Here is a 22,872-nt window from a genome sequence, read left to right as displayed (position 1 = left end):
GCCCGAGGCAGGATTCGAACCTGCGACCGTAGCAGTCGCGCGGTTCCGGACTGCGCGCCTAGAACCGCTAGACCACCGCGGCCGGCTGAAGACCCTCCATTAGGTCCAAATGATCAACAACTCCCCCTCCATCCCCCCACCTCCACCCCTCCGTCCCGCCACAATGCGACATTCTTCGGAGCTGAAGCCAGGGATTCTGCCGTCTGCACTATCATTGTGTCTGCGTCATCAGCTACCTCCTTGGAGGCGATTTCACATTCATTGCATTTTGTCATCAGCATGTTGATTAGTCTACCCTTGGTTTTCGCATTCGATAGAAAATTTGATTGTGGTACTGTTGGTGTCATGTGATGCTAAATTATATCTCCACAGACAGCTTTTTCGTCGACCTGCTCAAGCGCTCCATGGACATGGTAGTCTTCTGTCCATTCGAATACCCATCAAACATAATTTTCACACTTTGATTGTACTTAGTTCGTACATTATGGATGTACGAGTCGGTAATTTATTGGAAGGTACACCGACTCCACCACTCTACGATACAAATCTGGAAAGCAAGAAGCCCCCATGAACCACATATACCGCACTCTTGTCCAGGAGTGTGGCGTCTAGAATGGGTTTAATGCTCTGTACAAAGCAGATTCCACCCTCATCGAACAAAGCTAGGGGATATGTAGCCGGTCTTTGTCTCACTGTTCGGCGGTAGCCATCTTTTGAAACAGAGTGGATGGCTTAATGACCACCGGTATTTCTTCACACTTCATAGCTTCAGTATACAACTTACATGTCTTTCGTGCCCATATTTTATCACTAAAAGCCTTCTTTCTTTTCCAGATGGAGAAGCTACTCAAAATGATGACCCAGTCCTGGGCTCCAAATTCACTCATTTCATGACACATGTACATTACTAAGTGCATATATCATATTCATCTTTCTATTCAGTGTTATGTACTTAATATGTTGTAAATAGAATTTGTTAATATTATAATCTAACATGTCTTCCCATTAATTCATTCAAAAGCACCTCTTTTAAAAGTAATTTTCTCTACTTTAATTTTACATCCAGTTGTCATCTTCTAAAAATGCGTAGTTTTCGAGATATAAAAGAAAAACAACAGTGAAGAGCCAAAGAAACTGGTATAGGCATGCGTATTCAAATACAGAGACATGTAAACAGCCAGAATGCGGTGCTGCGGTCGACAACGCCTATATAAGACAAGAAGTGTCTGGCGCAGTTGTTAGATCGGTTACTACTGCTACAGTGAGAGATTATAAAGATTTCAGTGAGTTGGAATGTTCTGATATAGTCAGCGCTCGAGCGATGGGACACAGCATCTCCGAGGTAGCGAAGACGAGGGGATTTTCCCGTACCGTTTCATGAGTGTACCATGAATATCAGGATCCCTGAAAACATTAAATCTACGACATCGCAGCGGCCGAAAAAAGATCCTGCAAAAATGGGACCAACGACTGAAGAGAAACGTTCAACGTGCAGAAGTGCAACCCATCCGCAAATTGCTACAAATTTGCTGGGCCAACGACAAGTGTCAGTGTCAGTGTGCGAACCATTCAACGAAACATTATCGATATGAGCTTTCGGAGCCGAAAACCCGCTCGTGTACCCTTGATAACTACACGATACAAAGCTTTATGCCTCACCTGGGCCCGTCAACATCGACATTGGACTGTTGATGACTGGATACATGTTCTCTGGTTGGACGAGTCTCGTTTCAAATCGTATCGAGGCTGGTTGGGTTTTGGGTTCCGCCGAATAGGTCAGGAGTTCACTATACGCAGGAGGCGGCTACACGGATAGTAGGGGCTGTGTGGTGTGGACTGGGCGGTTTTTTAGGTTAGAGGGTCTTGGGACAACACAAGAAGGACTTCAGTCTCAAAGGGTGCAGGCCGAACACAGGTAGAACGTAGATACAGGAACCATCGGTATAACAGTTGTAAGCTGTCGTAGCTGTGTTGGGAAAGTACCAAAGCTTCAAGTGCCAGTAGAAAACACTAAAGCTCAAATCATTACAGGCACTGAAAGCTGGCTAAAGCCGGAGATAATCTCAGCCGAAATTTTTACGAAGAACCTAACGGTGTTCCGAAAGGATAGGATGAACACCGTTGGCGGTGGCGTGTTTGTTGCTGTTACAAGTAGTTTATCTTGTCGCGAAATTGAAGTTGATAATTTCTGTGAGTTAGTATGGGCAGAGGTCACTGTTGGCAACCAGAATAAAGTAATAATTGGGTCATTTTACCGACGTCCCGATTCAGATGATACAGTTTCTGGAAGGTTCAAAGAAATCTTGAGTTTGATTTCAAACACGTCCCCGTCTAAAACGATTATACTTGCTGGTCACTTTAATTTATTCTCTATATGTCGGCGAAAATACATATTTAATTCCGGAGGTAAGCACAAAAATCATCCGAAATTGTGATAAACCCATTCTCTGGAAATTATTTCGAGCAGTTAGTTCATGAGCCCACGCGAATAGTAAACGGTTGTGAAAACACGCTTGACCTCTTAACAACAAATAATCCTGAGTTAATAACGAGCTTCAAAACGGATACAGAGATTAGTGGATCCAGGGGTGTCGTAGCGAGACTGAATATTGTAACCCCCAAATACTCCAAAAATAAACGAAAAATATACCAATTAAAAAAAGCGATAAAAATTCACTTGATACCTTCCTGGGAGACAATCTCCACTCCTTCCAAATTAATAATATAAGTGACGACCAGATGTGGCTTGAATTCAAAGAAATAGTATTGGCAGCAATTGAGAGTTTTATATCAAATAAATTAACAAACGACTGAAACGATCCTCCTTGGTACACAAAGCGGATCAGAACACTGTTGCAGAAACAACGAAACAAACATGCCAAATTTAAGCAGACGCAAGTCCCCAAGATTGGCCATCTTTTACAGAAGCTCGAGAATTAGCGCGGACTTCAACGCAAGATGCTTTCAACAGTTTCCACAACGAAACGTTGTCTCGAAACCTGGCTTGAATTCAAAGAAATAGTATCGGTAGCAATTGAGAGTTACATACCAAATAAATTAACAAACGACTGAGGCGATCCTCCTTGGTACACAAAGCGGATCAGAACACTGTTGCAGAAACAACGAAACAAACATGAGCGGATCAGAACACTGTTGCAGAAACAACGAAACAAACATGCCAAATTTAAGCAGACGCAAATCCCCAAGATTGGACATATTTTACAGAAGCTCGAGATTTAGCGCGGTCTTCAACGCGAGATTCTTACAACAGTTTCCACAACGTAACTTTGTCTTGAAACCTGGTAGAAAATACAAAGAGATTCTGGAGGTATGTGAAGTACGTTAGCGGCAAGAACTAATTAATGCCTTTTCTGCGCGATAACAATGGAGATACTATCAAGACAGTGCTGCCAAACCTGAGTTACTAAAAACAGCCTTCTGGAATGCCCTCACGAAAGAAGACAAAGTAAATATTCCAGATTTAGAATGAAGCACAGCTGCCAACATGAGTGACGTAGAAGTAAATAAGCTCTGAGTAGTGAAGCAACTTATATCAATAAAAGCAAGTCTTCCGGTCCAGACTGTATATCAATTACGTTCCTTTTGGAGTATGCTGATGCATTAGCTCCATACTTAACAATCAAATACAACCGTTAGCTCGACGAAACATCCGTACCCAAAGAATGGGAAGTTGTACAGGTCACACCAATATTCAAGAAAGGTAGTAGGAGTAATCCACTAAATTACAGGCCCATATCGTTAACGTCGGTATGCAGCAGGATTTTAGAAAATATATTGTGTTCGAACATTATGAATTACCTCGAAGGAAACGGTCTATTGACACATAGTCAACATAGTTTCAGAAAACATCTTTCCTGTGAAATACAACTAGCTTTTTATTCACATGAAGTGCTTAGTGCTCTTGACAATGGATTTCAGACCGATTCCGTATTTCTGGATTTCCGGAAGGCTTATGACACTATAGCACACAAGCGGTTCATAGTGAAATTGCGTGCTTATGCAATATCGTCTCAGTTATGTGACTGGATTCGTGATTTCCTGTCAGTGAGGTCACAGTGCGTAGTAATTGATGGAAAGTCATCGAGTAAAACAGAAGTCATATCAGGCGTTCCCCAAGGTAGTGTTATAGGCTCTTTGCTGTTCCTTATCTATATAAACGATTTGGGAGACAATATGAGCAGCCGTCTTCGGTTGGTTGCAGATAACGCTGTCGTTTATCGACTAATAATGTCATCAGCCTCCCACCATGGACCTTGCTGTTGGCGGGGAGGCTTGCGTGCCTCAGCGATACAGATGGCCGAACCGTAGGTGTAACCACAACGGAGGGGTATCTGTTGAGAGGCCAGACAAACGTGTCGTTCCTGAAGAGGGCAGCAGCCTTTTCAGTAGTTGCAGGGGCAACAGTCTGGATGATTGACTGATCTGGCCTTGTAACAATAACCAAAACGGCCATGCTGTGCTGGTACTGCGAACGGCTGAAAGCAAGGGGAAACTACAGCCGTAATTTTTCGCGAGGGCATGCAGCTTTACTGTATGACTAAATGATGATGGCGTCCTCTTGGGTGAAATTTTCCAGAGGTAAAATACTTCCCCATTCGGACCTCCGGGCGGGGACTACTCAAGAGGACGTCGTTACCAGGAGAAAGAAAACTGGCGTTCTACGGATCGGAGCGTGGAATGTCAGATCCCTTAATCGAGCAGGTAGGTTAGAAAATTTAAAAAGGGAAATGGATAGGTTAAAGTTAGATATAATGGGAATTAGTGAAGTTCAGTGGCAGGAGAAACACGACTTTTGGTCAGGTGAATACAGGGTTATAAATACAAAATCAAATAGGGGTAATGCAGGAGTCGGTTTAATAATGAATAAAAAAATAGGAGTGCGGGTAAGCTACTACAAACAGCATAGTGAACGCATTATTGTGGACAAGATAGACACGACGCCCACACCTACTACTGTAGTACAAGTTTGTATGCCAACTAGCTCTGCAGATGACGAAGAAATTGAAGAAATGTATGACGAGATAAAAGACATTATTCAAATAGCGAAGGGAGACGAAAATTTAATAGTCATGGGCGATTGGAATTCGAGAGTAGGAAAAGGAAGAGAAGGAAACGTAGTAGATGATTATGGATTGGGGGAAGAAATGAAAGAGGAAGCCGTCCGGTAGAATTTTGCACAGAGCATAACTTAATCATAGCTAACACATGGTTCAAGAATCACAAAAGAAGGTTGTATACATGGAAGAATCCTGGAGATACTGACAGGTTTCAGATAGATTATATAATGGTAAGATAGAGATTTAGGAACCAGGTTTTAAATTGTAAGACATTTCCAGGGGCAGATGTGGACTCTGACCGCAATCTATTGGTTATGAACTGTAGATTAAAACTGAAGAAACTGCAAAAAGGTGCGAATTTAAGGAGGTGGGACCTGGATAAACTGACTAAACCAGAGGTTGTGCAGAGTTTAAGGGGAGTATAATGGAAAAATGGACAGGAATGGGGGAAAGAAATACAGTAGAAGCAGGATGGGTAGCTTTGAGGGATGAACTAGTGAAAGCGGCAGAGGATCAAGTAGGTAAAAAGACGAGGGCTAGTAGAAATCCTTGGGTAACAGAAGAAATATTGAATTTAATTGATGAAAGGAGAAAATACAAAAATGCAGTAAATGAAGCAGGTAACAAGGAATACAAAAGTCTCAAAAATGAAATCGACAGGAAGTGCAAAATGGCTAAGCAGAGATGGCTAAAGGACAAATGTAAAGATGTAGAGGCTTATCTCACTAGGGGTAAGATAGATACTGCCTACAGGAAAATTAAAGAGACCTTTGGAGAAAAGAGAGCCACTTGTATGACTATCAAGGGCTCAGATGGAAACCCAGTTCTAAGCAAAGAAGGGAAAGCAGAAAGGTGGAAGGAATATATAGTGGGTCTATACAAGGTTACTTGAGGACAGTATTATGGAAATGGAAGAGAATGTAGATGAAGATGAAATGGGAGATACGATACTGCGCGAAGAGTTTGACAGAGCACTAAAAGACCTGAGTCGAAACAAGGCCCCGGGAGTAGACAACATTCCATTAGAACTACTGACAACCTTGGGAGAGCCAGTCCTGACAAAACTCTACCATCTGGTGAGCAAGATCTATGAGACCGGCGAAATACCCTCAGACTTCAAGAAGAATGTAATAATTCCAATCGCAAAGAAAGCAGGTGTTGACAGATGTGAAACTATCAGTTTAATAAGTCACAGCTGCAAAATACTAACGCGTTTACAGACGAATGGAAAAACTGGTAGATGCGGACCTCGGGGAAGATCAGTTTGGGTTCCGTAGAAATATTGGAACACGTGAGGCAATACTGACCTTACGACTCACCTTAGAAGAATGATTAAGGAAAGGCAAACCTACGTTCCTAGCATTTATAGACTTAGATAAAGCTTTTGACAATGTTGACTGCAGTGCTCTCTTTCAAATTCTAAAGGTGGCAGGGGTAAAATACAGGGAGCGAAAGGCTATTTACAATTTGTACAGAAATCAGATGGCAGTTATAAGAGTCGAGGGGCATGAAAGAGAAGCAATGTTTGGGAAGGGAATGAGACAGGGCTGTAGCCTCTCCAGGACGTTATTCGATCTGTATATTGAGCAATAAGTAAAGGAAACAAAAGAAAAATTCGCAGTAGGTATTAAAATCCATGGAGAAGAAATAAAAACTTTGAGGTTCGCCGATGACATTATAATTCTGTCAGAAACAGCAAAGGACTTGGAGGAGCAGTTGAACGGAATGGACAGTGTCTTGAAAGGAAGATATAAGATGAACATCAACAAAAGCAAGAAGAGGATAATGGAATGTGGTCGAATTAAATCGGGTGATGCTGAGGGAATTAGATTAGGAAATGAGACACTTAAAGTAGTAAAGGTGTTTTGCTATTTGGGGAGCAAAATAACTGATGATGGTCGAAGTAGAGAGGATATAAAATGTAGACTGACAATGGCAAGGAAAGCGTTTGTGAAGAAGAGAAATTTGTTAACATCGAGTATAGATTTAAATGTCAGGAAGTCGTTTCTGAAAGTATTTGTATGGAGTGTAGCCATGTATGGAAGTGAAACGTGGACGATAACTAGATTGGACAAGAAGAGAATAGAAGCTTTTGAAATGTGATGCTACAGAAGAATGCTGAAGATTAGATGGGTAGATCATATAACTAATGAGGAAGTATTGAATAGGATTGGGGAGAAGAGGGGTTTGTGGCACAACGTGACTAGAAGAAGGGATCGGTTGGTAGGACATGTTCTGAGGCATCAAGGTATCACCAATTTAGTATTGGAGGACAGCGTGGAGGGGAAAAAATCGTAGAGGGTGACCAAGAGATGAATACACTAAACAGATTCAGAAGGATGTAGGTTGCAGTACGTACTGGGAGATGAAGAAGCTTGTACACGATAGAGTAGCATGGAGAGCTGCATGAAACCAGTCTCGGGACTGAAGACCAGAATAACAACAACAACAATGTCATCAGAAGATAAAAAAACTGCAAAACGATTTAAAAAAATATCTGAATGGTGCGAAAAATGGCAGTTGACTCTAAATAACGAAAAGTGTGAGGTCATCCACATGAGTGCTAAAAGTAATTCGTTAAACTTCGGTTACACTATAAATCAGTCTAATCTAAAAGCCATAAATTCAACTAAATACCTAGGTATTTCAGTTACGAACAACTTAAACTGGAAGGAACACATAGAAAATTTTGTGGGGAAGGCTACCAAAGACTGCGTTTTATTGGCTGGACACTTAGGAAATGTAATAGACCTGCTAAGGAGACATTCCATCAGAATTTCTAAAATCATTGGGGGAAGTGGCAACAAAACGACTATTCACGTTGGTGTGTAGAATATATGAGTCTGGCGATATACCATCTGACTTTCGGAAAAGCATCATCCACACAATTCCGAAGACGGTAAGAGCTGACAAGTGCGAGAATTATCGCACAATCAGCTTAACAGCTCATGCATAGAAGCTGCTTACAAGAATAATATACAGAAGAATGGGAAAGAAAATTGAGAATGCGCTAGGTGACGATCAGTTTGGCTTTAGGAAAAGTAAAGGGACGAGAGAGGCAATTCTGACGTACGGCTAATAATGGAAGCAAGGCTAAAGAAAAATCAAGACACTTTCATAGGATTTGTCGACCTGGAAAAAGCGTTCGACAATATAAAATGGTGCAAGCTGTTCGAGATTCTGTAAAAGTAGGGGTGAGCTATAGGGAGAGACGGGTCATATACAATATGTACAACAACCAAGAGGGAATAATAAGAGTGGACGATCAAGAACGAAGTGCTCGTATTAAGAAGGGTGTAAGACAAGGCTGTAGCCTTTCGCCCCTACTCTTCAATCTGTACATCGAGGAAGCAATGATGGAAATAAAAGAAAGGTTCCGGAGTGGAATTAAAATACAAGGTGAAAGGATATTAATGATACGATTCGCTGATGACATTGCTATCCTGAGTGAAAGTGAAGAAGAATTAAATGATCTGCTGAACGGAATGAACAGTCTAATGAGTACACAGTATGGTTTGAGAGTAAATCGGAGAAAGACGAAGGTAATGAGAAGCAGTAGAAATGAGAACAGCGAGAAACTTAACATAAGGATTGATGGTCACGAAGTCAATGAAGTTAAGGAATTCTGCGACCTAGGCAGTAAAATAACCAATGACGGACGGAGCAAGGAGGACTTCAAAAGCAGACTCGCTATGGCAAAAAAGGCATTTCTGGCCAAGAGGAGTCTACTAATATCAGCCGGCCGGTGTGGCCGTGCGGTTAAAGGCGCTTCAGTCTGGAACCGCGTGACCGCTACGGTCGCAGGTTCGAATCCTGTCTCGGGCATGGATGTGTGTGATGTCCTTAGGTTAGTTAGGTTTAATTAGTTCTAAGTTCTAGGCGACTGATGACCTCAGAAGTTAAGTCGCATAGTGCTCAGAGCCATTTGAACCATTTTACTAATATCAAACACCGGCCTTAATTTGAGGAAGAAATTTCTGAGGATGTACGTCTGGAGTACAGCATTATATGGTAGTGAAACATGGAACAGAAGAGAATCGACGCATTTGAGATGTGGTGCTATAGACGAATGTTGAAAATTAGGTGGACTGATAAGGTAAGGAATGAGGAGGTTCTACGCAGAATCGGAGAGGAAAGGAATATGTGGAAAACACTGATAAGGAGAAGGGACAGGATGATAGGACATCTGCTAAGACATGAGGGAATGACTTCCATGGTACTAGAGGGAGCTGTAGAGGTCAAAAACTGTAGAGGAAGACAGAGATTGGAATACGCCAAGCAAATAATTGAGGACGTAGGTTGCAAGTGCTACTCTGAGATGAAGAGGTTAGCACAGGAAAGGAATTTGTGGCGGGCTGCATCAAACCAGTCAGTAGACTGATGACCCAAAAAAAAAAAAAAAGGAGAGTGCCCACACTACGCTTGTCCGTCCTCTTTTAGAATACTACTGCGCGGTGTGGGAAGCTTACCAAATATTACTGACGGAGTACATCGAAAAAGTTCAAAGAAAGGCAGCACGTTTTGTATGATCGCGAAATATGGGAAAGATCGAGAATAAATGAATAAATTGCTGACAAAAAATTTTGCATTCATTGTGTCTCGCTGCTCATAGTTTGTCCAACCCTGCTCCGGCCTTTCACACAGATAATCACTGTAGCTCTCGAGCTAAACAAACTTGTAAGGCAGGTAATCATTCACGACGTAAAGGGGATGGACAAAAATAGGAAACACTTAAAACACATTACCATACATTATTCGGTGTGGGAGACCCATTGGCATTCGAGACTGTTTCCAGTCGTCTCGTAATGGGTAAATACAGGTCCTGTATTGTTATCAAGGGAATCTTATACCATTTTTCCTGCAAAATAGTGGCAAGTTCAGGCCCCAAAGTCTCAATGGTATTCAGATATGGTGACTGTGGTGGCCAGGGGAGATTTGATAGTTCATCCTCCTTCTCACAAAACCAGTCCTGGATAATGCGAGCTGTGTGAACAGGGAACCCTGTCGCCTTGTAACAGGCCATCGTCTCTGGGGAACAAACATTGTACCATGGGATGGACCTGATCGGCCAAAATGGTCACATAATCCTTGGCAGTGGTGCTACTTTGTAGAGGAACCATCGGACCACTGGAATACCACGATCTGGCTGACAAAATCATCACCGAACATCTGTCTTTTTTCACTCTTGCGATGTGAACTCGTTCACAAGTTCAAATCAGTGTAAAACAAGACTCATCCGATCAAATGCTAGATAGGCCAGGTTCTATGGCTTCGGCACCATGTTTTTCTGTTACGGGCAATTACATAAGTGGCTTTGGAATGAGAACTCGCCCTGCTATACCCTTCGTATAGAGCCCTATTTGTAATTTTTAGTGTTGACAGGGTTCGCGTGTGTGACATTCAGATCTGCAGTAGTTACTTTTGCAACTGCCGTCCTCATACTTTGCGCCACAGTCCTCCTCGATCTTCCAGCACACACTTTCGTCCGCGTTGTGACTTAGTTGATGATGTTCCTCTGCTTTCCTTGTGTGCGGTATAAACCTTCTATACGGTGCCCCTTGAATCACTAAACATTTTGGCTACCTTGTTTCGGAAGCACCCACTGTACGAACACCAGCATTTGGCCCCTGTTAGAATTGACTTAGCTCCTACATATGCACTCATAACTACTGTTATGAGCAAGGATGGCGCTTGCAACGTACTGAGGACGCTGCGCAGATGCTCTTCGTGGTCAAATACAACAGCGCCACCTGCAAGCTTGCGTAGCCTCTGCATTTATGTTCAAGCATGCCTTTCTTGCAGTGTTTCCATACCTTTGTCTAACCACTGTATGTACGGTTACAGCGACAACTGAATAAAATAAACATCCCGAAAAGCTTTTACAACACCGTATCAGAAAAAAATGGTGCATATCGTTAACCATGACAGACGAACATTACTGGGTGATGTTAAGCTTGGAGTCTTCTCTCGTCTTCGGAACCGCGAAACCACCGACTATCGTTCTGCATGGAATTTTGAAGAATTTCTTAGCTTCATAACGTAAGAATTGCTGTTACATGTTCCAGGAGAATGGAGAGCAAAGAGATGCTTTCAGGGACGAAGAATGAGAGGAAATTCCCCACCTTGCGGTTGCTGGGAAGAAAGTGAAAGGTAGGACTGGGGCAGTCCTCGAGGTGACCGAGCTTCTGAGAGACGCGGTGAGTACTTTGCGTAAGTACACAGCTGTGTCTGCAACTAGGGCGCCGTTCGTATCCCAGCCGCTTGTGATGTCACCAAGAGAACACACCGGTCAACGTGATTCAGAGGGGGCCTCCGATGTCTCTCTTGGTGTGCTACTTCGCAGGCCCACAGTACCAGCATTCCACGAAATGGTCTACCTAACATCAGATTATTTATGTCCACATTTACAATCCGCAAAACTTCTTAAGGTGTGTGGTAGAGGGTACTTCATCTGTAATTACGATTCCTCCCCTCCACAACCCCACACCTTTTCCTGTTCCATTCGCGAATTATGCGCTAAAGAACGACAGTCAGCCTCCATATGAGTCGAAATTCTTTTATGTTTTACGTTCATGGTCAATTCGCAAGATACGCGCAGCAGAAAATATTAGGTTGCATGACTCTTATTGAGACTTACACTCTCGGAATTTTAACTGTAATATCTTGTTGCTGAGATCTAATTACGTATAATTTTGGCATAAAATTAGAGATTCTATTCAGTAGCTTCTCAGGCGTTTACGTTTTGTTTGTTTATTATTGTTCAGCGTAAAATAAAAGTATATTACTCTATTCAATACTGTCGTCATCAGTGTTGATACCATACTATTACTGAGAAACCTATATTCACAGTACCATCTGAAACCGTCAGTATAAATCACCACGTGTCGTTTCCGTTATTCCGCTGGCAGCTGTCGAAACTCAGAGAAGAGGTCCCCACCTGGAGCTGAAGCAATTTATTTTGTTATGATGGCACGTGACGTAATTTTTTGGTGTCAACCAAGTACTACGCTAGAATTACAAATTGTCTTTTGGTTTTGATCATTATTTATACAGTTTCAAATGGCACTGAAGGACAAATTTAAACATGATTCAATGGATCAAAATAGAGTTTGAGGACCCTCAAATATTTCGGCTTTGTCCGCATCAAAATCATAAACATCATCATCATCATCATCTCCTTACAAGGATAAGGTGTTACAGTTACCTGATGTGGTCTCTAGCATCCATCCATTTCTTACGAGGTCTTCCTAGTTCTCTCTTCCAGTAGCCCAATAATTAATTTTTTTTTAATTTTTGTAATATATTTTCTGTCGTTCTACCAACATGACACTTCTATTTCATTCTATTCTCTTCTATTTCGTCTTAACTGAAAACATTTTTAAGTCTGATCTTATTGTTCCATTCCATACGTTATCCATTTCATTGCAGCCCCTTATAAATCTCGTGAACTTCATCTCTGCTATTTGTACACCTGACTTTTATTTTTATTTAGTTTTTGTTATTATCCATTACGCGAAACAGTATACAAGACAAGGTCCAGCAATAGCTTTATAGAATTTCGTTTGGATTTGCTTTCCTATTTTCTGCCTAAATTTCTTCCAGTTGTTCCGCAGATAACTTAATATTTATTAACCTTGTTCTCAATCTCATTGTTAAATTAGTATTGCATCCTAGGTACTTGAGTGGGATGCTTGTTCTAAAATCTTCTCAATATTATTTTCGATCTTACTCGAATCTTCCCTTTGAAAGCCTATATCTTTGGTTTATTCATAGATAGAGTTGAAGCATATTGCTTTTAGATTCTGTCTGTATACTGCTCTTTGTAAATTATCTTCTTTGTCCTGAATAATTATCTGGTCATGAGGATATAAAAAAACATTTAATGGTATGCTACATCCTATTTCAATTCTAAAGCCATTTAAACTTTCCATTTCACAACTAGGTCGTCAACGCATAAATTAAATAAAATGAGACCATATCCTTGTCGAACATCTTGGTTTACCCAACTTTCGTGCATCATTTTCGAGTGTGAACTTACAACTATTTTTGTATTTACATACAGAGTCTTTATGATAAAATGAGGTGTTTAAGAAAACCTTTTATTTCTAACACTTTCAACAAAAAGGGTCTTTTTACCTTATCAAAGATATTTCCGTAACTGATAAATGGTAAGTGCCTTTCCAATCCAGATTGCCGACATTTTTGAGAAATTTATGTTATTATAAATATATTGTCATTACACGGACGTCCCTTCCTGAAGCTTGATTGATCGTCTGAAATTATTATGTCACTGACGGTTCGCAATTTTTGATAAAGAATTTAATCTTTATGTCCCACATTTAGTAAATTTATTCCTCTATAATTTCATGTACCTTTTCTATTGTCTTTTTTAAATATAGAAATAATTTGAGCTGGGTAAGGAATAGTTCTTCCAATGAACATTTCGAGAATGGAGAAAGCAGAATTCTATAATGACTCCTCCGTATTTGATTAATTCAGCTTCAATTTTTTCTAGGCCAGTAGGTTTAGGATTTGTTTTAATTCTCTTATGTTATTATCAATTGTTATATAGCATCCTTCTTCAGAATCTTCACCATCCCATAAATTTCTGTATGTTGTATCCACCAGTTTCCTGTTATTATATTAATGTTTACTAATGATGTTTATAATATATCTCTTGAGCTGGGTTGACAAGAGAATGGGTTAAAAACAAAGAAAAACGGAAATTATTATAAAAATGTCAAACTGAAAATGTAACACAATATGCTTGATCTACGTATCGAATGACTGCTTTTGAACAGTAGAATACAAATGGTGAAATCGGGTTTTGTCAAGACAAATTATCGTTAACTATCGATACACTTTTATCGATATTTTAATTAACTGATAGTAATTGAAACACCGTCATTTAGAGTAAAACGAGCTACCCACATTGAGGTATTTTTGACTTTGTGCCTCTAGTGCTTCAGGACGCATTTTAAAAAAGTACGATGAGCAGCGCTCTCGTATCAGGCTTCGTGGGGTTAGTTCATGGAAGCCATCCTCCACAAAACCTGTTATTTCGCCACGAACAAAAGGTGTGGATGACGTCCAATGAATGTTAGTTAGATTGGGGATAAATTCTTAATAGGGAACCAAGTGCAAAACCTCGAATCATACGACAAAAACTGAGAAATGTAATCATAATGAAAAAGAGACGGATATTTTCAGGCAGTTTTATGTTTCAGTTGAGAGTGCTGCGCTGGAATCACAAATTTTCTTTTGGTTTTAATCATTATTTATACAATTTAAAACGACACGCTTAACGAAGATTTTGTGAGTTAACTTTTTTGTGAACAATTTCCGTTTTATTTGGATTCCTCCAGTGAACCATATCTTGGAATTTACCTTTCGTACACCAGACTTACACCATGTTGAATTTCCACTTAGGTAGCTCGGGACGCTTGCTTACACTGTTTTTGCTGGTTTCCTACGTTATGCATTGTGAACAGCAAGAGTCCAATAACACTTCAGTATGATATGCCCTAAGCAACTTTCACACCTGATGATTTGTTTCCATTTGAACTACGTGCTGCGTACGATTTTCTGAAATGTCTCCTGTCCATTCACGAAGCTGGTAGAGTGTGCCATTTGATAACAAACTAGATCTACTAGATATCAAAATGAGCAAGGACATTCAAGCTACTTAATGTAACAACTTATAAAGAAAAATAAATGAACGAAAATTTAATGAAATAAAATCCAGTTCTAGCTTGTCTATGCATTAAACAAATAGAACATATGTAGTAGTGTACCCTATTCGTTCGATATGATGTAATGAAATTTTGTTAAAATTGATGTTTAATACAAATTAAGTTAAAGTTACAGTTGATCTTTAAATCGGACTCATTCTGGAAATGCAGGTTGTAGTTTCACTAAATGAAATAATAATGAAAAAAATCACCAGACATGACGCTAATGCACAGCACATTATAAATTTAAGTACTCCTCTAAGTGATTGCTAAGCATTTAATCTTTGCACGAAACTGAGTAAATATTTGTATATCAGGATTGAGGTACTGGTAAACATAATACGTAAATACCTCTTTAACATTTTATTTAACGTAAGATAGTTACATAAGCGCTTCATATATCAGAGTCAAGGATAGAAGGTCGAAAGAGCGATGAGTGATGGACATTATTGATTTCTAGTTTTATAACTTCTTGATGAACACCAAATTGAACTGGTAGCAGCGCGGAGCTCTTGTATTTCACCCAGGAAAAATTGCTTTGGAATTATATACTCCGTAACCGCCCTGTTAAATTGTTGAAAACTTAGTCAGCCGATGTCGTAATTTTGAAATGAAAGATAGTATGAATGTCGCGTAGTAAGTATTTCGCGTGAAGCACCTTTGCGACACAGGGAATGGTCAATTGTGCAAACTAAGCCACTGAACAGTAAAAGTATCGTTATTAAGGAATATACCCGACTGACTACACAAAATAAGAGGGCACGTACATTCGCGAATGAGTGGTTCAAAATAAGAATTAATACTGTAAAGGAAATGGGTCATAAGTGTAGTTACGTCAGTACACACTCAGTTGTATGCGAACGTACGATCGGGATAGAGGCACGTACGTTCTAAATACTATCATTCCCCGTTGCCTGGGTAAAAATAATTGTGGTTAAAATGCGTTTATTCAGCTAAGAAAGAAAATAATCAGACTTCGTAATTAAATAAAAAGAAAGATTGTAGGCTCTGAATGTCGCGGAAAATATGACCTAAATATTGAAACTGACATTGGTAGCCACGAAGGGAAAGAAATGAACACATTCACGTACCTCTATTGTTGAGCAGCGCCGTCGTGAAGATCGTCGCCTCCATCTAAATTCTCCGTCCAAAATGAAAATAATAATGATCTTTCAGAGTTACTGGAACTAGGATCCATGGTATCGAAAATGAGAAAATCTTTTTGTTTCAGAAGTTGCTTTCATTATTTAGCACAATTTCACTAGTAATTGTACGGCGCGTCTTATCACCAGGGAATGAGAACAACGAAAGGTAACTATTACTAAAACCAATAGACGAAGAACGTAAATCTTCTTTTGTCCGTCAGCATTAAATACTTTTCAAATTAATCTTTGGTATGAGAGTCGAATAATTATCTATACATTCATCAATAAGAAAAAAGTTATTAAGTTCCTTTATAACTAAGAGAAGAGAGAAACCTTGACGCGGTGCTGCTATACTGTGACTTTTCTGCTCACGGAAAGTAACCAGTGCGATTGATCAATCAATCAGAATTAGATGATATGCTTGTCACATGACGCCTAGATTATGAAATGGCTTAGTACGTCATGCCAAAATAATGTGCCCAGTAATACAGTCCAAGGAAATCATTTTGCAGGAAGCCTGCACATGCGAAGCCTGCCCCGTTTAACCGATTGACAATAACAGTGCACTACACATGTACATTGAAATTATGTTGGAAATAAGCTTATAAAACAGTGAATGAATGTTCCTGGCAACAGCGACTTGTATCGGGAAGGCAAGAGAACGATAATTGGCAGTTACCTATCGGCAAATCATACTCGGTACCGTTGGGCCTTCATGGCCTGTTCGGACGGAGTTTAGTTTTTTGAATCGCCAAAATACTATTCGTAGATCTTCATCGCTCGGGTGAAAGTACTGTGCCCGCCGATAGCGTAGAGTATTCAAGACAAGACTACGTAACACTAGCCGTATCTTTGGACACGGATGCTAAATTCGAGGGCGTTCCTTGAGTACTGCAGTAGGACTTAGTTTTACTTCCTGAAGAATGCCTTCAGTCGCATTTCGTTTAATAGCACTTTCAAAAACACCGTGTTAAATAGGATTTCTGCTAGGGGCACAAAGCTTTTTGAAAGCGTGCGTAAACACTTACACATCTAGTATTGTTTCACTCTATCTTTTCAATCGATATCTTCATCTTTGAGCAATAGTTACTGAAGCAGAAAACACGTATGTGTATATTAACTGTTTAAGATGCTTGATGTTAATAATAAGAAATAATTCCTATTGTACATTTTTATTGAAATTGAAATTATGTGCTTCTGACTTAAATGTGCAAGTACTTAGCTTCCAGGAAGTTTTAGAGGATCTGGAACAAACTCGACAAAGATTTTACACAGAGAATATTTACATAATTGACAAAGAATCATAAATTTCAGAGGAAGTCTAGTTATAAAACAGAGTAAGAATATCTTTGTTATCTCCACTATAGAAAGAAGCAAATTTCGATCAGTTGTTAACAATCCACTCCAGTTAATAATAAAAAATTTATTAAACCGGCTTTTCATTAAGTGAACGTACAGCTGGAGAATCTGCACCATTCAAACGTGGAGAAATTAACAAATTTCCATCAGATCCCTCACACACATTAACAGCAAATACGTTTGATAAAGTCACCAGGTTATACAACCCAAACCTTTAGGGTCAAAATTATGTAAAAATGTAGAAGGTTAAAAGTTATTTTCTTAAATTTTGAAAAATTTATTTTTGTGGAGACATTCGTTTTGCGTATTTTTCTTTAAGAGACAGTTAACAATCATTTAAAGTTCACAGACTCAGTATGGCTTTAAAATTGATATATTTGCCTAGAATAAATGGTTCAAATGGCTCTGAGCGCTATGGGACTTAACTTCTGAGGTCATCAGTCCCCTAGAACTTAGAACTACTTAAACCTAACTAACCTAAGGACATCACACAACACCCAGTCATCACGAGGCAGAGAAAATCCCTGACCCCGCCGGGAATCGAACCCGGGATTTGCCTAGAATACAAACTAAGATTGTAAATTGTTGCAGTATGCCTCGTTGTATGACAGCAGGAACACACACAGGGCTATAGTCTAACAAGTATGATAAACAGCATTCGTGTTAGCATAACTTGTATCGTTAAATTTTTTCAGAATACAAGCTACAATTAAATGCTAGGCAATATTAATATTTATAAATTTTGAAGAGAATTTCAATTTTCTATATGAGGATACACAAATGCGTTTGGGCTTTTGGCCCTCTTACAGAGAGGCCACCATCAAAAGTCACCATCATTATCTTTATTCTTGATCGCTTCACCAATATAGTAAACTGTGTATTTTCCAGGGAATCCTACTTAAACATAACTGTCTTCACCAGCTGCCCTAATATTTTCTTCTTTGCCCTTACTTTGATCTGTAATATTTTCATTGTCTGAGTAATCTAAAGGATCACAGATTTTGTTTTCCACTGTTTCAGATAAATCAGATCCTTTTGAAAACAGATGTCTCTAGTTAATTTTAGTTTTATTTTCTTCTGTCATCTTCCGCTGTCTTGAATGATCTTCAAATAAATTTTTAGCTCGGGTATCTGTAGAAATGCATCTCATTCCTATCTTTCTATTTTTTTGGTACTTGTTCTTCATCATCAGTTTTAGAAAAACCTCTAAAGATATCAGGACCTCAGTTGTTGTATCAGACGGATCCCTCTGTGCCACTCTTTGACTCTCATGATTATCGATAGCTACTAGAACGGAGTTTCTTATCACCGTAACAGAGTTAAGGGCTGTGCTCCACATTAAACTACACTCCTGGAAATTGAAAAAAGAACACATTGACACCGGTGTGTCAGACCCACCATACTTCCTCCAGACACTGCGAGAGGGCTGTACAAGCAATGATCACACGCACGGCACAGCGGACACGCCAGGAACCGCGGTGTTGGCCGTCGAATGGCGCTAGCTGCGCAGCATTTGTGCACCGCCGCCGTCAGTGTCAGCCAGTTTGCCGTGGCATACGGAGCTCCATCGCAGTCTTTAACACTGGTAGCATGCCGCGACAGCGTGAACGTGAACCGTATGTGCAGTTGACAGACTTTGAGCGAGGGCGTATAGTGGGCATGCGGGAGGCCGGGTGGACGTACCGCCGAATTGCTCAACACGTGGGGCGTGAGGTCTCCACAGTACATCGATGTTGTCGCCAGTGGTCGGCGGAAGTTGCACGTGCCCGTCGACCTGGGACTTGACCGCAGCGACGCACGGATGCACGCCAAGACCGTAGGATCCTACGCAGTGCCGTAGGGGACCGCACCGTCACTTCCCAGCAAATTAGGGACGCTGTTGCTCCTGGGGTATCGGCGAGGACCATTCGCAACCGTCTCCATGAAGCTGGGCTACGGTCCCGCACACCGTTAGGCCGTCTTCCGCTCACGCCCCAACATCGTGCAGCCCGCCTCCAGTGGTGTCGCGACAGGCGTGAATGGAGGGACGAATGGAGACGTGTCGTCTTCAGCGATGAGAGTCGCTTCTGCCTTGGTGCCAATGATGGTCGTATGCGTGTTTGGCGCCGTGCAGGTGAGCGCCACAATCAGGACTGCATACGACCGAGGCACACAGGGCCAACACCCGGCATCATGGTGTGGGGAGCGATCTCCTACACTGGCCGTACACCACTGGTGATTGTCGAGGGGACACTGAATAGTGTACGGTACATCCAAACCGTCATCGAACCCATCGTTCTACCATTCCTAGACCGGCAAGGGAACTTGCTGTTCCAACAGGAAAATGCACGTCCGCATGTATCCCGTGCCACCCAACGTGCTCTAGAAGGTGTAAGTCAACTACCCTGGCCAGCAAGATCTCCGGATCTGTCCCCCATTGAGCATGTTTGGGACTGGATGAAGCGTCGTCTCACGCGGTCTGCACGTCCAGCACGAACGCTGGTCCAACTGAGGCGCCAGGTGGAAATGGCATGGCAAGCCGTTCCACAGGACTACATCCAGCATCTCTACGATCGTCTCCATGGGAGAATAGCAGCCTGCATTGCTGCGAAATGTGGATATACACTGTACTAGTGCCGACATTGTGCATGCTCTGTTGCCTGTGTCCATGTGCCTGTGGTTCTGTCAGTGTGATCATGTGATGTATCTGACACCAGGAATGTGTCAATAAAGTTTCCCCTTCCTGGGACAATGAATTCACGGTGTTCTTATTTCAATTTCCAGGAGTGTGTTACACAGTGTTCCATTAGAGAGCTTTACATAATTTCACAAGTTTAAAAAAAGTGCAAAACATTACGAATTTTTCGCACTGATTGATATCTTACTGTGCCCATAATACTCAGAATTACAGCAATTGTTCGTGACTGTAAATAACAGACACAAGTCTGCATTATAATAAAAACTTTCTACAAATGCCTCAAAACACCAGTTTTTCACTTAACGTCAAGGAGGAATTTTAATGAGTTTCAAAGTGCACTTCCCAAAAGTGGTAACGAAAGACACTTTGTAAATAATAAAAACAAAGATCCCTACTAGATAGCTTCCACGCAATACACTGTGGTATGAAATCGTCTGTTTATGAACCATTTAACGTCCCTCAATGGACGCTCTACAAGCTTTACCTTTCCTTGTGAGTGGTTGGGCGTTGAAAATGCTTTAAAACTAACGGCCACTGAAAATTGTCTTAAATTCAAGGAGTAATTTAGTCATTAATTCACTAAAATGCTTCTATTCTGGCAAGTACACGACTGACGCATTTTCCATCTTTTCCAGGACCACGCAGTAACATAACCAGATCAGACAACCGTCTTCTCCAGTTTTTATTGGTTTTTTAAGATCAAAAATGTCTTATGAGCTCTTGAAAACTGTTGGATTTACGGTTAAATATCAATCGAATTATCTAGACGACTGAAACAGCAAAAACGTCAGATAGGTGCAGAGACGTTTCTGACGTAGCTAGGTTGATTGCCACACCATGCACCTCCCTCCCCCGTGTGGTGATACCACAAACACTGGTAAAAACTGAAGGTAACTGCTTAGTAAAATCTTAGGTACCTTCTCATTGTGCAATACACGGCAGAATAACAATTTCTTCCAATATGCTTGACGGAAGCTGTCAGTCAGCATATGAGGTCTACCTGATCTCGATTTAGCTGTGGTTGTGCCTACGTGTTTTCACATCACCAGTATTGACTTGGGCAGCTTTAGAAGGCTTTCAGTGTCTGTGCTAGATTTCTTACTCAGGTGATAGTCAATGACTAGTGTCACCGAGCACTCATGACCAACCATTCTGCTGTTACTGATTCTCTAATGACTCCCCACCTCTTTTTACACAGGCGGGTTCGCATCTCGTGGCATCTAATGGTCAGTTCTGCTTTACACTGGAGTGTCTGGAAACTCTTGATCAGGTTTCGTTTTGTCTATCCTTGCTGCTAAAACAAGCTATGTAAAAGATGCCTCCCACCTGATGATGGTTTGATCGTGCTGGATGAAGTAAAAGCTGTGTGACCGACGCAGCACTGTACATTTATTCATTTCATTCACACAACAGGAATAACAGCGAGTACCGCATAATAGTATGCGTCGTTGTAATGCAGGCAGCGTAACCGTAGGTCGTCATGTTGAGCGGTTGCGGTGACCTTTAGTTGTTGCTGTGAGGTGCAGTAAGGTGTAAGCTGTTTAAAGTCTGATACTCGGGGGATGAATGTGTCGATGCAGATGCAGGAAACATGCGTCGCAGCTCTTGGCAAGGTCCTGGTGAAGAAGGTTTGACGTTGCCTTCCTCCGATCTGTTACGAAATGTCCACCGTGTGTCTTCCGCGTGACTACGATGAGTGCGTGTTTTGGGTTTGTGTTGTTACGGACCAAGACAAGGGAACCCACAGCCGGCACACAGCCTGCTCCTCTCTAATAGCATTAAGAAGCCCATTGAGCTTAACATTCCGTCAAGAATGCCACAAGCTCTCACTTCATGAGTCACTGCAAAAAGGCTGCCCGACTAGCCGCGCAGTCTAACGCGCTGCTTCCCGAGCGGGAAGGCGGGCAGGTCCCTGGCACGAATCCACCCGGCGGTTTATTAGTGTCGAGGTCCGGTGTTCAGCCAGCCTATGGATGGTTTTTAAGGCGGTTTTCAATCTAATTCGGCGAATGTGGGCTGTTTCCCCTTATTCCGCCTCAGTTACTCTGTCGGCGATTGCTGCGCAAATACTGTCTCTACGCACGCGTACACCATCATTACTCTACCACGTAAATATTTGGGGCTACAGTCATTTGGTATGAGACGTTCCCAGGGGGTTGGGGGGGGGGGGGGGGGGGCGGAGCATCCATTGGAACCGCATAGTAGCCCTGGGTTCGGTGTAGGGCGGCGGTGAGGTGAGTGGACTGCTGTGGCCTGTTGCGGGTTTGTGAACCACTGAAGGCTACGGCGGGACGAAGCCTTTCCGTCGTTTCTAGGTCCCCTAAATACTCTACCCAAACTTTAATGCCTTATCTCTACCTAATTTAGAATCCTCCACTATTTATACAGGGTGTTTTTTCCCTATAGAAACTCTCGGGATTGATCGATGAGAGAATACTGAACAAAAAAGGTCTAATGAACTTACGTCCGGAAATGCTAGAGTCAATTTATTCAATCATACATTGTCACAGAGACTGCGGTCTAATGCAAGCTGTAACTCACAGTTACAGTGTGTGCTGAAAATGGTTTTCACGTGCCTCAACCCATGCGTGTAAGCGCCCTAGCATGTTTTGTCTCAAACGTTCACATCGGCCAGACTGCATCCGAAAAGTGTCAAAGACAGCTGCTCCAGTGTCTCCATACCTGTAACAGGCTCTGCATACACGACACTTTTTAGATGGTCCCATAATCAGGAACCGCATGGGTTGAGATCCGGAAAACGAGTAGGCCATGCAACTGGACCCGCTCGTCCGATCCGTCGACCAGGGAAGACAGGACTGAAACACATCCGTACGTTAACGGCGATGTGGGCTGGAGCACCATCATGTAGCAGCCACACAAGC

The sequence above is a fragment of the Schistocerca piceifrons genome, chromosome 3, assembly GCF_021461385.2.
Source record: "Schistocerca piceifrons isolate TAMUIC-IGC-003096 chromosome 3, iqSchPice1.1, whole genome shotgun sequence".
Lineage (NCBI taxonomy): Eukaryota > Metazoa > Arthropoda > Insecta > Orthoptera > Acrididae > Schistocerca > Schistocerca piceifrons.
The sequence above is the reverse complement of the archived record's forward strand: the minus strand, read 5'-3'. Positions refer to the sequence as shown.